Source organism: Globicephala melas, chromosome 2, assembly GCF_963455315.2.
Source record: "Globicephala melas chromosome 2, mGloMel1.2, whole genome shotgun sequence".
NCBI lineage: Eukaryota > Metazoa > Chordata > Mammalia > Artiodactyla > Delphinidae > Globicephala > Globicephala melas.
This window is the reverse complement of record NC_083315.2, coordinates 58,498,123-58,511,613: the sequence shown is the minus strand read 5'-3', so window position 1 is coordinate 58,511,613 and position 13,491 is coordinate 58,498,123.

Sequence of the window (13,491 nt, the reverse complement as noted above, 5' to 3'; positions counted from 1 at the left end):
GAGCCCACGTGCCCTAGAACCCAGGTGCCGCAACTACTGAGCCCGAGTGCTGCAACTACTGAAGTCCGCATACCTAGAGCCCATGCTCTGCAACGAGAAGCCACCACAATGAGAAGCCCGTGCACTGCAACAAAGAGTAGCCCCCACTCGCTGCAACTAGAGAAAGCCCACGCACAGCAACAAAGACCAAACACAGCCAGAAAAAATAATAACAATAAAAAATAAATAAAATAAAAATTAAATAGAAACAAAACAAAACAAAAACCTACAAATCATATACCCTTCTGCCCTGCTGGGAAGCAGTATGGAAAGAGCATAGACAATTTTGGAATCAGACACACAGAACTTGAATCAGTCTCCATAGCTCACCCACTTTGTAACATTGAACAGATGACTTAATCTTTTAAAAATTCTATTAAAAATGTAATAATAAAAACCTGTCTGATAAGTCTTATGAGAGTAGTATATTAAATACTCTATGTAAGGTGTCTGGCTCATAGAAGGGGCTCAAATTTTTAAATTTTTCTTTCTTTCCCCCTAGAAAATTTCCACTCCACCTTCCAGACCCAGCACAAGTGTTTCCTAAAGGAGGCCTTTTCTAACTCCCTACCAAGCAAAATTGTTGGTCTCTCAAGTCTCTTTGTTCCATTACTGTGCTTTGTATGTTCCTCTGCTACAGCATTTAGTACAGTCTACTGTATCTATTTGTTGATATTACTACAAGAATTTGAGAGTCTTGAGGTCAGGAACTGTGTGTTTTCACCTGTATTTCATCAGTGCCCCTACTAATAAGAGGAACTCAATAAATTTTTGTGGAATGAATGAATTCTGCTCTATTGGCATTCTTTTAAAAGTATGTACTACAGATAGCAGAGTTAGCTTTGAAACTATTAAAAGAGGGAATTTGTAGATTTTGAGTTTTTTAAAACGTGCGTTACAATGGATAGTGGCTTAAGAAACAAAGCAATACTTACTGAATATATTGGTATCGACACTGTGTTATAGGCCCATTTCCATGAGAATGAATGAGATTTGGCACAATACACAACTTATGTGGAAAGGCCAACAAACTGAATGAATTTGTAGCTTTTCCAAGGTCGGAAAACACAAGACAAAGGAATAGACTACAGGGCAGTGAATGAAGGAACAACTTAGACTGAATGATCACACAATTAGAGGGATTTTGTTGGTTGTTTAATCTTTTATAGTCTTTTGAGAAGAGAAGGAGATATGAAAATTCCAGGGTTATAGTGGGGTCTTAGAAAGTGACAGAAAATATGTAGGTGGGTGGGTGTGTCGTAATACCTAGAAAATATACCAAGGGGTATCCAATACTAAGGAGTATCCAAAAGTGTGTAGGGGGCTTCCCTGGTGGTGCAGTGTTTGAGAGTCCACCTGCCGATGCAGGGGATGCGGGTTTGTGCCCTGGTCTGGGAAGATCCCACATGCCGCGGAGCGGCTAGGCCCATGAGCCATGGCCCCTGAGCCTGCGCGTCCGGAGCCTGTGCTCCGCAACGTGAGAGGCCACAACAGTGAGAGGCCCGCGTACCGCAAAAACAAACAACAAAAAAAAAGTGTGTAGGTAGTCATAAAATTGTAATAACCTATTAGAAATAATTCCAACAAATTCAGTTTAACTGTTTCTTACTGAATGAGATTTCCCTAAAGTAAACATGGATCTGTCCCAGTGATCAAATAATCAAATGTAATGATAGCTCCATCCTCAAATAGAAGCCATCCTCTACAACCGGCAATTCACATTTATGGCCCTGAGGCAGTTACACCCACCTCTGGCCCTAAAGGCAGCCCAAGTGGACAGATAATAGTCAGAGTACCTTCCCTGACTTGCTTCCTATACCCATTGGGTGACCATACATCTTGGTTGACCTGGAATAATTATTAATCATGTCCCCATTCACACTTGAAAGTATCCCAGAATGGGGTGATAAATTATAACATCACCTTACCTTTGGGCCTCACATGCAGACTGTCCAGCCCCCTCCCAGCCCCCCTCCCCAAGTCCCAGGCTTTATTAAGCTTCAGAACCCTTTCCCACACTCTTTTCCCCAGGTTCTCAACAATAGGTCCTTGAAGTCTTAGTCAAACTCATTAGCAGTAAAAACAAAGTATACAAAGAAGGAAGGGATAAAATTTAGTTAAAGAAGGTAGTGAAAGAAGGAGTAAAAACTGGAGTAACATTGTGTACTAATAAAGAATTTCTTACAAATTATAATGAAATTGATTTTCTTTTGGCATTACTAAACTAGCTCTGAAGACAATTTTGTGAGAGGAAATCCAAAACTGATACGAGCAGAGTGACTTCTTTGAAAGACACCACTTCCTGAACCTATAAGTTTTGGAGTGTTTGTGGGAACTAGACGCAGGATTGCTTTATAGTCACACCAGGCCTTCAAGGCTTACATGTTGTTAGATCCAACTGACAAAGAGAAAACGTTCCTACGACTCCAGCTCCATCACAAGACAGTGTTCAGGAACTTGGTGCTTCGAGTTTTTTGATTCAGGATCAACCTCAGGTCTGTGGGCTTTTGAGGTTGGTCGCTGTTAAAAAAAAAAAAAAAAAAAAAAGATTTGTCCTACAATGTAAGTGCAGAAACAAAGGAGTTACACGAGTAATGCATGCTTACTTATTTACTTTAGCAAAATGAGTATATAAGCAAATAAGCAAAAAGAAAAGAAATGATCATAAATCCCATTTTTATAAATGACTGCTATAAACATTGGTGTTGAACTTCACAGTTTTTCTGTATGCATTATGTACACTTTTAAAGGCAGATATGCCTTATGCAAAAAATAGGATTAAAAAGGAAGCTACTACTATCACTGAAATAGCTCAAGAAAGCAGAGGAGCATAGCCCAGAATGACCTACAAGATCTGGGGAGCCTTAAAACTCCTCAACAAGTATTCACATTCCATCTCAGGAGTTTCTTTGTGTCAATTCACTTTTGCCTGATTTGCTTTTCCTTGTCTTCTATCTCCCTGGTTGTGTGTCTCCATCTCCCACCACAAGTGTGCTTTACCAGATCCATCTCACCTCTGGGAACATGTAATCTATTTTGGAATTGAGAGTAACAAGCTAGACCTTTGGGTCTCCTCCAAAGTATGACTCCTGGTCTCTACGCGCACTTTTTTTTTTTTTTTTTTTTTTGCGGTACGCGGGCCTCTCACTGTTGTGGCCTCTCCCGTTGCGGAGCACAGGCTCCGGACGCGCAGGCTCAGCGGCCATGGCTCACGAGCCCAGCCACTCCGCGGCATGTGGGATCTTCCCGGACTGGGGCACGAACCCGCGTCCCCTGCATCGGCAGGTGGACTCTCAACCACTGCGCCACCAGGGAAGCCCTACGCTCACTTTTTACTCATAATACCCAAATGAGATGTGTCTCACATGCCCTGGCTAAACAAACTCCCACCTGGCACTCAATAGGAGAGTGGAATTAGAACACAAATCTGCAGGGAGGAAAGATGGACATGACTGTATCTGTTATTTATTCTATTAGAGAGGCTGGATCTCAGATTCCTGTTGCTCAGGAACTTCTGAAGAGTTCCCACCCATGTGCACTGGGGAAAAAAAATCTGTATTCTGAAGTCATTGATTGCAGTTTTCTATATATGTCAATTAGGTAACATCTGCTCATTGTGTGGTGTGAATCTTTTATATCTATACTGATATTTTGTCCACTTGTTTTATCAGTTACTGAGAGATATGTTTCATAATCTCCTACTATGGTTGTATATTTCTCTACTTTTGGTTTTCTCAATTTTTGTTATGCATATTTTGAGGCTATGTCATTAAGAACATACAAATTTATATTTTCCTGGTGGACTGATACTTTAACATTATGAAATGTTATCTTTACCTTTAATAAAGCCTTTCATCATAAGCCTTTCATCATAAGGTTGTTAGTATAACAACATCAGGGTTCTTTTGATTACTGGTTGCAAGTATACATTTTTCTATTCTATTCATTCACTTTCAGCCTCATTGTATTTTTATACTTAAGATGTATTTCTTGAAATCAGCCTATAGTTGAAGTTTTACATTAAGTCTTAAAATCTTTGCCCTTCTAATAGGAGTATTTATTCTATTTACATTTGATAGAGTGACTGAGAGATTTGGGTTTAAACCAACTATCTTACTATTTGTTTTCTACCTGTCCAATACATTCTATGTTCCTTTTTCTCTCTTTTCTTGCCTTTTTAAAATAAAATTTAAAATTTTCTTTTTATTATTCTATTTTTTTTTGTCTATTAACTTGCTAGTTGTACATTCTTTTACTGTCTTTTAGTGTTATAAAAGAGATTATAATATGCATCCTTGACTTAATGGAAATTTCTCTAATATAAATTAGGACTTTTCCCAATTCTTGAACAATGCAAGGATTTTAGAACCCTTTAATTACAATTTACTACTCTCCACATACTGTACTGCAATTGTTGTCATGTATTATAATTCTTTCTATATGTTAAACTCTATAAGGTATTGTTATTATTTCATAAGTCAATATTTATTTAGAATTACATATTTAGCCTAGCAGTTCTAGTAGGAGAGTCATGGTGAAGACCGCTTGGGTTCTAGAGCAGAGTCATGACATCTGTAGCAGAGAATTTTATTGAAGCATAGAGTTAAACTCTATTTTAACCTTGAAAAGCATCTACAATTATGCTATTGTGCCTTGGTAAGAAATGAACATCTGACTATGATGACATTTTGTGAGGATGGGTCTCTATCCTTCTTTACCTTAAACCAGCAATCATTGTGTGGTACTGTGTCCCCAGTCAGTACAATACATGGGTCTGAGAATCAAAGAGTGGAAGTTGGAGTGACTCCACTCACCATCGCTCTCAGAAAACCGTTTGAAGAATTTGTTCTTCCTAGCCCCACAATTTTTAGGTCCTGTGGTTCTGTAGTTCCTAGTTTCCAGAAAAAGGACTCTTCCACCAGGGAAAAAAGAATCCTACTTAACTTAATACTCTGACTGCCACCTTGCCACTTTGGGGTCTTTGTGCCAGTGAAAAGGAGCTACCACCTTGTGGGGGAAAAGTGACTTTGATATCATGAGGAGGTGGGGCTACTGCTACGTAATGGAGCAGGCAGAAACATTTGGCACTTCGGTGATCCACTAAGGAGTCTCTTGATATTCCATGGCCAGTTTTAACTGTAAGTGGAAAAATTCAGCAACCATGACCTATTAATGGCATGGTAATCAGGAGCTCAGCATCCCCAGAAATGAGGATCTAGGTCATCCACTAGACAAACCATATAGAACAGCACAAACACTACCTGAGGTTGAGGGAAATCTAGATTGGGCAGTACAGGTGAGAGATGATAAGTATCAATGATAGCCTAGGGTCTAACTGAAGCAACAGGGGCTAGAGCTCATCTCACAAACCCTCCTCTCTTATGTTTTGCCAGAAATTATAACTGACCAGAATCCTGGAGAAGCTGTGATAGAATGGAGTGAATCTAATGTCAAAAACACGTGGATCTGAATGGTGCAAGAGGTGGGCCTTGGCAGACATTGTTGATGCTCTACCCAGACCTTCTGAGATTCCTTTAACTACTTTAGTTTTTGTGTTCAGTGCCAGCTGCCATATACTTGGGGTAAAGGGTCATACCTGCAACGTTCTCTGGAAGATTTCCCTTGTATGTTTGAAGCCTCTGGGGCTGGAGATTCCTGGGAGTTATACCAACTGCCCATTTCTTGGACCATGACTAATATCTAGATGGGGTAGGGGTACAAAAATTCCACTCCCTTGCTTCAAGGTAAAAAGGGCTTTGCAGTACACTTTATACTCCATAGCTTCTTGTAGGATGAGACTGAAGATAGATTTCACCTGAAACTCCATTCTTGCATAGTTCCTTTCCCATGCTGCTTCCTTCTCTCCCTTACCTGTCTGTTCTGAATACATTCTCAATAAGTTACATGCAAACAAATATCCATCTCAGGTTGTTTCTAGGGAACCTTACCAAAGACTTCTCCCAAAGAAACTACCTGCACCCAATTTCTTCTCCAAAATAAGAAGGAAATCATTCATTCAATGAATTTTAATAGCTGAGAAGACCACATAACCCTAATAGGGGAACTTCAACTATTATAAAAATCATTAAAATGGAATGGCAGATTATCTTGGTATACATAACTATACTTTGTACTTTTAATGGATTTTAATAGACTTTGACCCACTTTCTGTATGGAAGATCAGGTGTGTTTGCAGAAATGCCATTAACAATGACATGAAAAACTTCAAGATGTGAAATTAGTTTCAATGGTGTAAATTTCAGTGAGAAGAAATTTCATTTAACACAAGGGAGAACTTGTAGCTATTAGGGCAGCCTCAGGTTGGGTTGAATTTTGTGTCATCTTAGATTTCCAAACACAAGCTGAACAATCACTTGGTGAAAACAAAACAAAGTGCTCTTCAGGCATCAGAAGCATTAAACTGGTAGCTAGTTGATGCAGGTGATTATAGTTATCATCTATATTCAGGAACTTAACTATGATATTGTGAACCCTCTTTTTGTTGGAGATTCAACTGAGAAATTATTATTTCCAATAATTTACTTTTCTATTCTTTTTGTTTTGCTTTCTAGTAACCAGTATTAAGTTCATCATTTGTTCTATATACATTTCTCTTTAACCAAATCTCATTTTTATGGTAAAAACTGTTGTTCAAATATATAACCAACACTAGCCTATGGAATCCTTCAGTGAGTTGTGCTGGGCAGTGACCGTGACTGAAAACCATGGGCTTTCTATACCTGTAGATGGTTGAAAACCAAATTTAAATTCCATTTGTTGAATTTAGGCACTTTTTGAAATAATAGCCTTTCTCTTATGTGAAAATTAGGGCATTGATTGGAAAGTAGGATGCCTAGAATTGAAGTAGGATATATGGGAGTGTTTGGATGACTGCTCTCTGATGGCATCATTCAACATCCCTGCCCACCATGCCTCAGATCATACCACCATCCATAGCCTTAAATGTCTTATACACCATCATGGTATCCCATATAACATTGCTTCTGACTAAGAAAACTTCCTTTATGGTGAAAGAGTTAAGGCAATGAACTGATGTCTATGGAATTCACTGGTCTTATCATTTATTCCATCACCTGGAAATAGAAATATAGAGAAATATAGAGAGGTAGGATGGTCTACTGAAAACTCGGTTAAAATGCTAGTAGGGAGATTTTGCGAGGTTACTGTGCTATTCTACAAGATGTGCTATATGTTCTAAGTCAGCAACCAAGATATGGTCCTATTTTTTTTCCACTGCAAAAGTATAGTCTCCAAGATGGAAGTGGAAAGTGTACCTTTCACACGTAATGCAAATTGGGAAATGTTTTGTTTTCTACCCCTATGATTCTAGAGCGCTGGTGTAGAGGTGTTGGTAAGCATGAGAGGAATGCTTCTACCAGGGGACACACCATGGTTCCACTGATTGGAAATTAAGACTACCACCTGGATGCTTAAAGCTCTTCATGTCACCAGGAATACAGGCCAAAAAAGGTGCCAGCTGGGATGACTGATCCTCTCTATCAAGAGGAGATAGTGTCACCGATAAACACAGAGGCTTAAAGGACAATGGCTGGGACTCACAGATCTCCTGGGGTTGACTCTTAGTACTGCCATGTCTGCTGGTAAAGTTAATGGAGGACTCCAACAGTCTTATAAGACCATCAAGGGCTCAGATCCCTTGGGAATGAGGGTTCGGGTTCTTCAACCCAAGTAATGAAGCCTGACCAGTTGCAGCTGGTGGCTCTGGGCAGGAGAACATAAAATGTGTGGTAGGGGATGGAAGTTAGAAATATCAATTACAGCGCTGTGACTTCTTTTTTTAAATTTTTATTTTATTTTTATTGGAGTATAATTGTTTTACAATGTTGTGTTCGTTTCTGCTGTACAACAAAGTGAATCAGCTATATGTATACATATATCGCCTCTCTCTTGGACCTCCCGCCCATCACTGCCACCCCCCAGCCCACCATTCTGCTCATCTAGGTCATCACAGAGCACTGAGCTGAGCTCCCTGTGCTATACAGCAGGTTCCCACTAGCTATCTATTTTACAGGGTAGTGTATTTATGCCAAACCTAATCTCCCAATTCATCCCCCCACCCCCGTGTCCACACATCCATTCTCTACATCTGCGTCTCTATTCCTGCCCTTGAAATAGGTTTGTGAGTTCTTGCAGAAATAAAGATGATAGGATCTGCCTCATTGTTCTGCCATGCATATATTTCAACTAATTTTTCTTTTCTTTTCTATCCGTTTCTTCCAGGGCACGCTGACAGTGGTTAGTTTTATAATATTGTTCATGGGTTACAGAATTCTGAGACAGGATCATGATGGAACCAGAAGAGGACTGAACATCATACAGAGATTCTATATAAGCTGGATTCAGCCACCAGTAAGATTCCAAGTTATCATCCCTTTAGGGAGAAAGTGAGCACGTTTTGATTTTATAAGGAACAGCTGCATTATGTTAACTGGCAGTCTTTTTTCTTCTGGAGGATTAAGTATGGGAAGAAGGGTTTATGTTAATATTTGGCATGGGTAGCAAAGAAGTGCACTCTAGTGAATGTTGTCACTTTTTTTCAATCGAGTGTTTGCTTTCCTTTGGATGATTGCAGAATTTCCCACCTTAAAGTCTGTCTCTCACTCTAGAAGCTGAAAATGGCCTATACTCACTTTCTCACGTTCCTTAAAGTTAGTGTGTGGGTACATTATCTAGGATCCACCACTAACTGGATACAATCTCCCAAAACTATATCAGAAGTAAGCCACAGGAAGACTGCGAGGGACTCTTCGACAGTTACAACATTATAGAAAGATCAAGTTCTTTGAGCAGTAGTGGTGCTCTCACTGACAAATTCTGGGGTGTGAATTTTGGGTATTGTTCCTGGCTGGGTAGCACTGAGCCTGAGATATTTCTAGCCCTCCTGGCAATTCGACATCACTTTTTTGGTATACAAAGTTTAATTTTTATATAATTTCATACTTAGCAACACAACATTGCAAGAATAGTTAAGGAATCATATACCCTTGAGAAAGGAAGAGAGGGATACAGAGAGGGAGAGAGGGGATGAGAGGAACTGGGGGGGGGAGAATGGTAAAGCAAGTGAGGCAAAGTGTAAACAACTGATAAATTTAAATAAAGGGAATATGGGAGTTCCTTAACTATTCTTGCAACACACACACACACTTTTTTTCTGAATCATTTGAGAGTAAGTTGCAAATATCATAGTTCTGTATTCGTAAATACTTCAGTGTATATTTTGTAAGAACATGGATATTCTCTTACATAGCACCATACAATTATCTAAATCAGAAAATGTAACATTGATATAAAACTATTATCTAATCCATACTTCATATTCAAATTCCTATATCACTTAAACAAATTTCTTTACTGCTTAAGTGAGTCAGTGTTAGCTTCTGTGAGCTCTAATTAATTTGCAATCTCAGAAATCACTTCCTCCAGCATATGTTCCTGGACCCCAACTTTGGGTTAGGCAACTCTCTTATGTACCCTGATAATACAGGGTACTTTACCTACCAGTGTATTTCTAACACTCTATCCCTGATTGTGTTTGCCTCTCCAACCTGAATCAAGCCACTTAAAAGGCAGGTATGTCTCTTTTTCACTGGTCTTTCTTCACTGACTAGAACTGTTTCTGACACATAGTAGATACTCATGAATATTTATTGAACAACTAGATCTGCACACTTTAGCGGCAATTAAGATGAAATATGTTCTAAGTTGTATTTGTCATTTTCCCTCTTTCAGTTGACAGCTGTATCTGTCAAGGTTCAATGCAAAGTAGAAACCACTCTGGGTATTTTTTACAGGAAGAGATTTATTGCAGGAAATTGATGCATATAAGGTTTAGGAGAGAAAGATCTAGGCTGGACTACTAGAAATTATTCCCAGAACAATACAGAATGGACCGTCACCAACACTCCAAGGTCATCATTTGAATTATTCAAGACATACCCCCCCATAGTTTTGATCCAGGGGTCAGGAAACTGTAATCAAGAAGCTGCTGCTATTGCCACCGTGGATGATTGCACCGTCTCTCAGCACTCAGAAAGATGGAAAATGGCTACTAGAATCCCACTACAGAAAAAAATTCACATTTTCCCATTTTCTTGACAGTGTAAGGGGTAAAAAGATGGCTTTAGACTTTATCTCACTTCTGCCTTATATTTCATGAGGTCATCCCATTATCAGAAATCAATTCACATTCAGAAACCCTGTTGCAAAGGAGTCAGGAATATGTACTTTTCAGCTACCCAGTCTCTGTAATGCATCCTATGGAGACTGAGTTAATTCCCAGTATGTACCACACTGGCATCCCCATTCCTGAGGTTGCTGAAGCTAGACACAGGTATGTAATCCTCAACTCCTCCCTGACACCAAGATTCTCCCCTTGGATGGAGGTGGTAGCACCTCTTCACCATGAGATTAAATTTAGAGGGTTAAATTTAGTACTCCCAGGGAATGGAATGAAGTATGCCTTGGTTGACTGCTTCAGAATCACTTACCCTCTGAGCAGTTTTCTGCCTGAGAAAATGGCAGTCACGTGACCAACTTGGATGTTCCTCCCTCTGGAGGTGGCAGTAACATGCTAACTCATTTTCCAGGTACCCCTGTGACTTCTGGGGTCAATGTGGTGGAAGAAAAGTGGAGAAAACAAAGCCCAGAGAGATGAGGAGATGTGTGCAACATCATGGAAAGAGCATGAACTTTATTTTCACATGGCTTTAGATTTGAATCCAGATCGTGCCTCTTACTAAATGTAATACCTGGAGCAAGTTCCTTAGTCTCTCTATATCTTGGTTTCCTCATCTTTAAAATACCTATCTCATAGGATGGTCATGAGGATTAAATTAGATAACACATGTTAAGTGCAGGTACCTAAAAGTACACAAAGAAATGTTGGTTCTTGGGACTTCCCTGGTGGTCCAGTGGTAAAGAATCTGCCTTCCAATGCAGGGGACACAGGTTAGATCCCTGGTTGGGGAATTAAGATCCCACATACCACGGGGCAACTAAGCCCGCATGCCGCAACTACTGAGTTCACGCCTCAACGAGAGAGTCCGTGAGCCACAAACTACAGAGCCCACACACTCTGGAGCCTGCACACCACAACTAGAGAAGAGAAAACCTGAACGCCACAACTAGAGAGAAGCCCACCCACACCAACGAAGATCCCATGTGCCGCAACTAAGACCCGACACAGCCAAAAAAAAAAAAAAAAGAAATCTATAAAAAGCAACTCTAATAAAAAAAGCAAGACTATATGATAACATGATATAATTATCATAATGATAATGCTAATTCAAAAAAAGAATATAAAATTAAAAAAAAAAAGAAAGGGCTTCCCTGGTGGCGCAGTGGCTAAGAATCTGCCTGCCAGTGTAGGGGACATGGGTTCCAGCCCTGGTCTGGTAAGATCCCACACGCTGCGGAGACTAAGCCTGTGCGCCACAACTACTGAAGCCTGTGTGCCTAGAGCCAGTGCTCCACAACAAGAGAAGCCACGGCAATGAGAAGCCCACTTGCTGCAAGTAGAGAAAGCCTGCACGCAGCAAGGAAGACCCAACGCAGCCAAAAATAAATAAATAAATTTACTTTTTAAAAAAAGAAATGTTGGTTCTTTTACTAGTTTCCTATGGCTGCTTGTAATAAATTATGATAAACTTAGCGGCTTAAAGCAACAAATTTAATTTAAAATTAATCTCTTACAGTTCTGGACATCAGAAATCCAACATCAGTTTCACTGGGCCAAAATCAAGGCGTTGGCAGGGTTACACTCTTCCTGGAAGCTCTAGGGGAGAATCAGATTACTTGCCTTTTCCACCTTCTAGAGTTGCCTTCTTTGGCTGTTGGGCTCTTCCTCCACGTTTGAAGCCAGCAGTACAGTATCTTGCTCCAGTCCTCACATAGCTAGGTCAAATCACACTCTCCTCTTACTTGTGATTTACAGTTAAGGCCTACTTGCATAATCTAGGATAATCTCTAAATCTTAAAATCCTTAACTAATCACATCTGCAAATTCTGTTATCATATAAGGTAACACTCACAGACCCAGAGACCTGGATAACTTTGGGAGCTGTTATTCACCTGACCACAGTTCCTTTTATCACCAACCCTTACTATCTTTTTAAAGAACCCATTTGGTGTCTTGAACAGTGTGTCCAACAGAAATATAATGTGATGCATATGTGTAAAATTTTCTAATATCCACATTACAAATGAGTAAAAAGAAACAGGTGAAATTAACTTTAATGAATTTTTAAACCAACATACCCCCCAATACTATCATTTCAACATGCAGTTAGTATAAAAATTATTAATGCAATATATTACCTCCTTTCTTAAAATACTTTAAAAATCCAGTATACAATTTACACTTACTGCAAATCTCATTCAGACTAACCACAAATCAATTGCTCTATGGCCACATGTGGCTAGTGGCTACTGTATAGGATAGTGCAGATCTGGAGGGCTGTAAAATTAAAAGGGCCCAGGGTGGGTTGGACCGTATACTCTTCACATCAAACCCATGTTTCAGCAGCTATAGCCTACACCTCATTCTGCTTATATCCACTACCAAGTTGATGACAATTGCCTCAAATCCTTGTCAGTGTGCCAAGGCTGCCACCAGTGTGTTATAAACACCCCATAGAACCAGACTGAGCACGGGATTAACCTCAGGTTATGTATCAGTTAGGATACAGTCAAGAAAACATAATCTACCCTACGTTTTAAAAGAAGAGGGATTTTTAATTTTGGAAATTATACCAGTTGATGGAAGAGCTGAGAAATTCAACAATAGATAGTGAGACAAACCACAGATTGGCAACATTACACAGCTGCTACCACTTCTAATGATGGAAGGAGAATAGAAGGAGGTGGTGTTGTCTGAAATTGGCACCACCCAAGAGTTAGACCATGGCAAGGATTTTGGACCATGAATGAAGGGACCGTTTGGTGAGAGCTGGAGATATGGAGAAAACATAGCTACTATTGGAGATGTTGCCTGAGGAGGGAGGAGTAAGAGAGGGAAATACCCTGATTCTCCCTTCCTTCCACTCTCCAGTGTTCTGCCAGGGCCTCCCATTGGCCTAATCTATCTGGAAGCCCTTTGTCGAGGGATGCTAGGAAATGTAGTTCTCTGAGAGTTAGAGTGGAGCAGGGGTAGATCAGGGAACAGACCAAGAGCAAACAGGCAAACAAAGTGTCACAGTCCACGCCTTTTGCTATTCATAATATTTACCACCTATGTTACAACTTCATGCTTCTTTCTAGCAGGATGCAACTACGGTTCACAAAAATGAAGATGCCCTCATCATCTCTTCAGTATGGGTGAGGCAAGTCATCATTGCTCTTTTTAAGTCCAAGATCTCTAGGGAATTCACAGTCTTCCCCAGTAAACCATGGCTTCTCATGGTCTGGTGACAT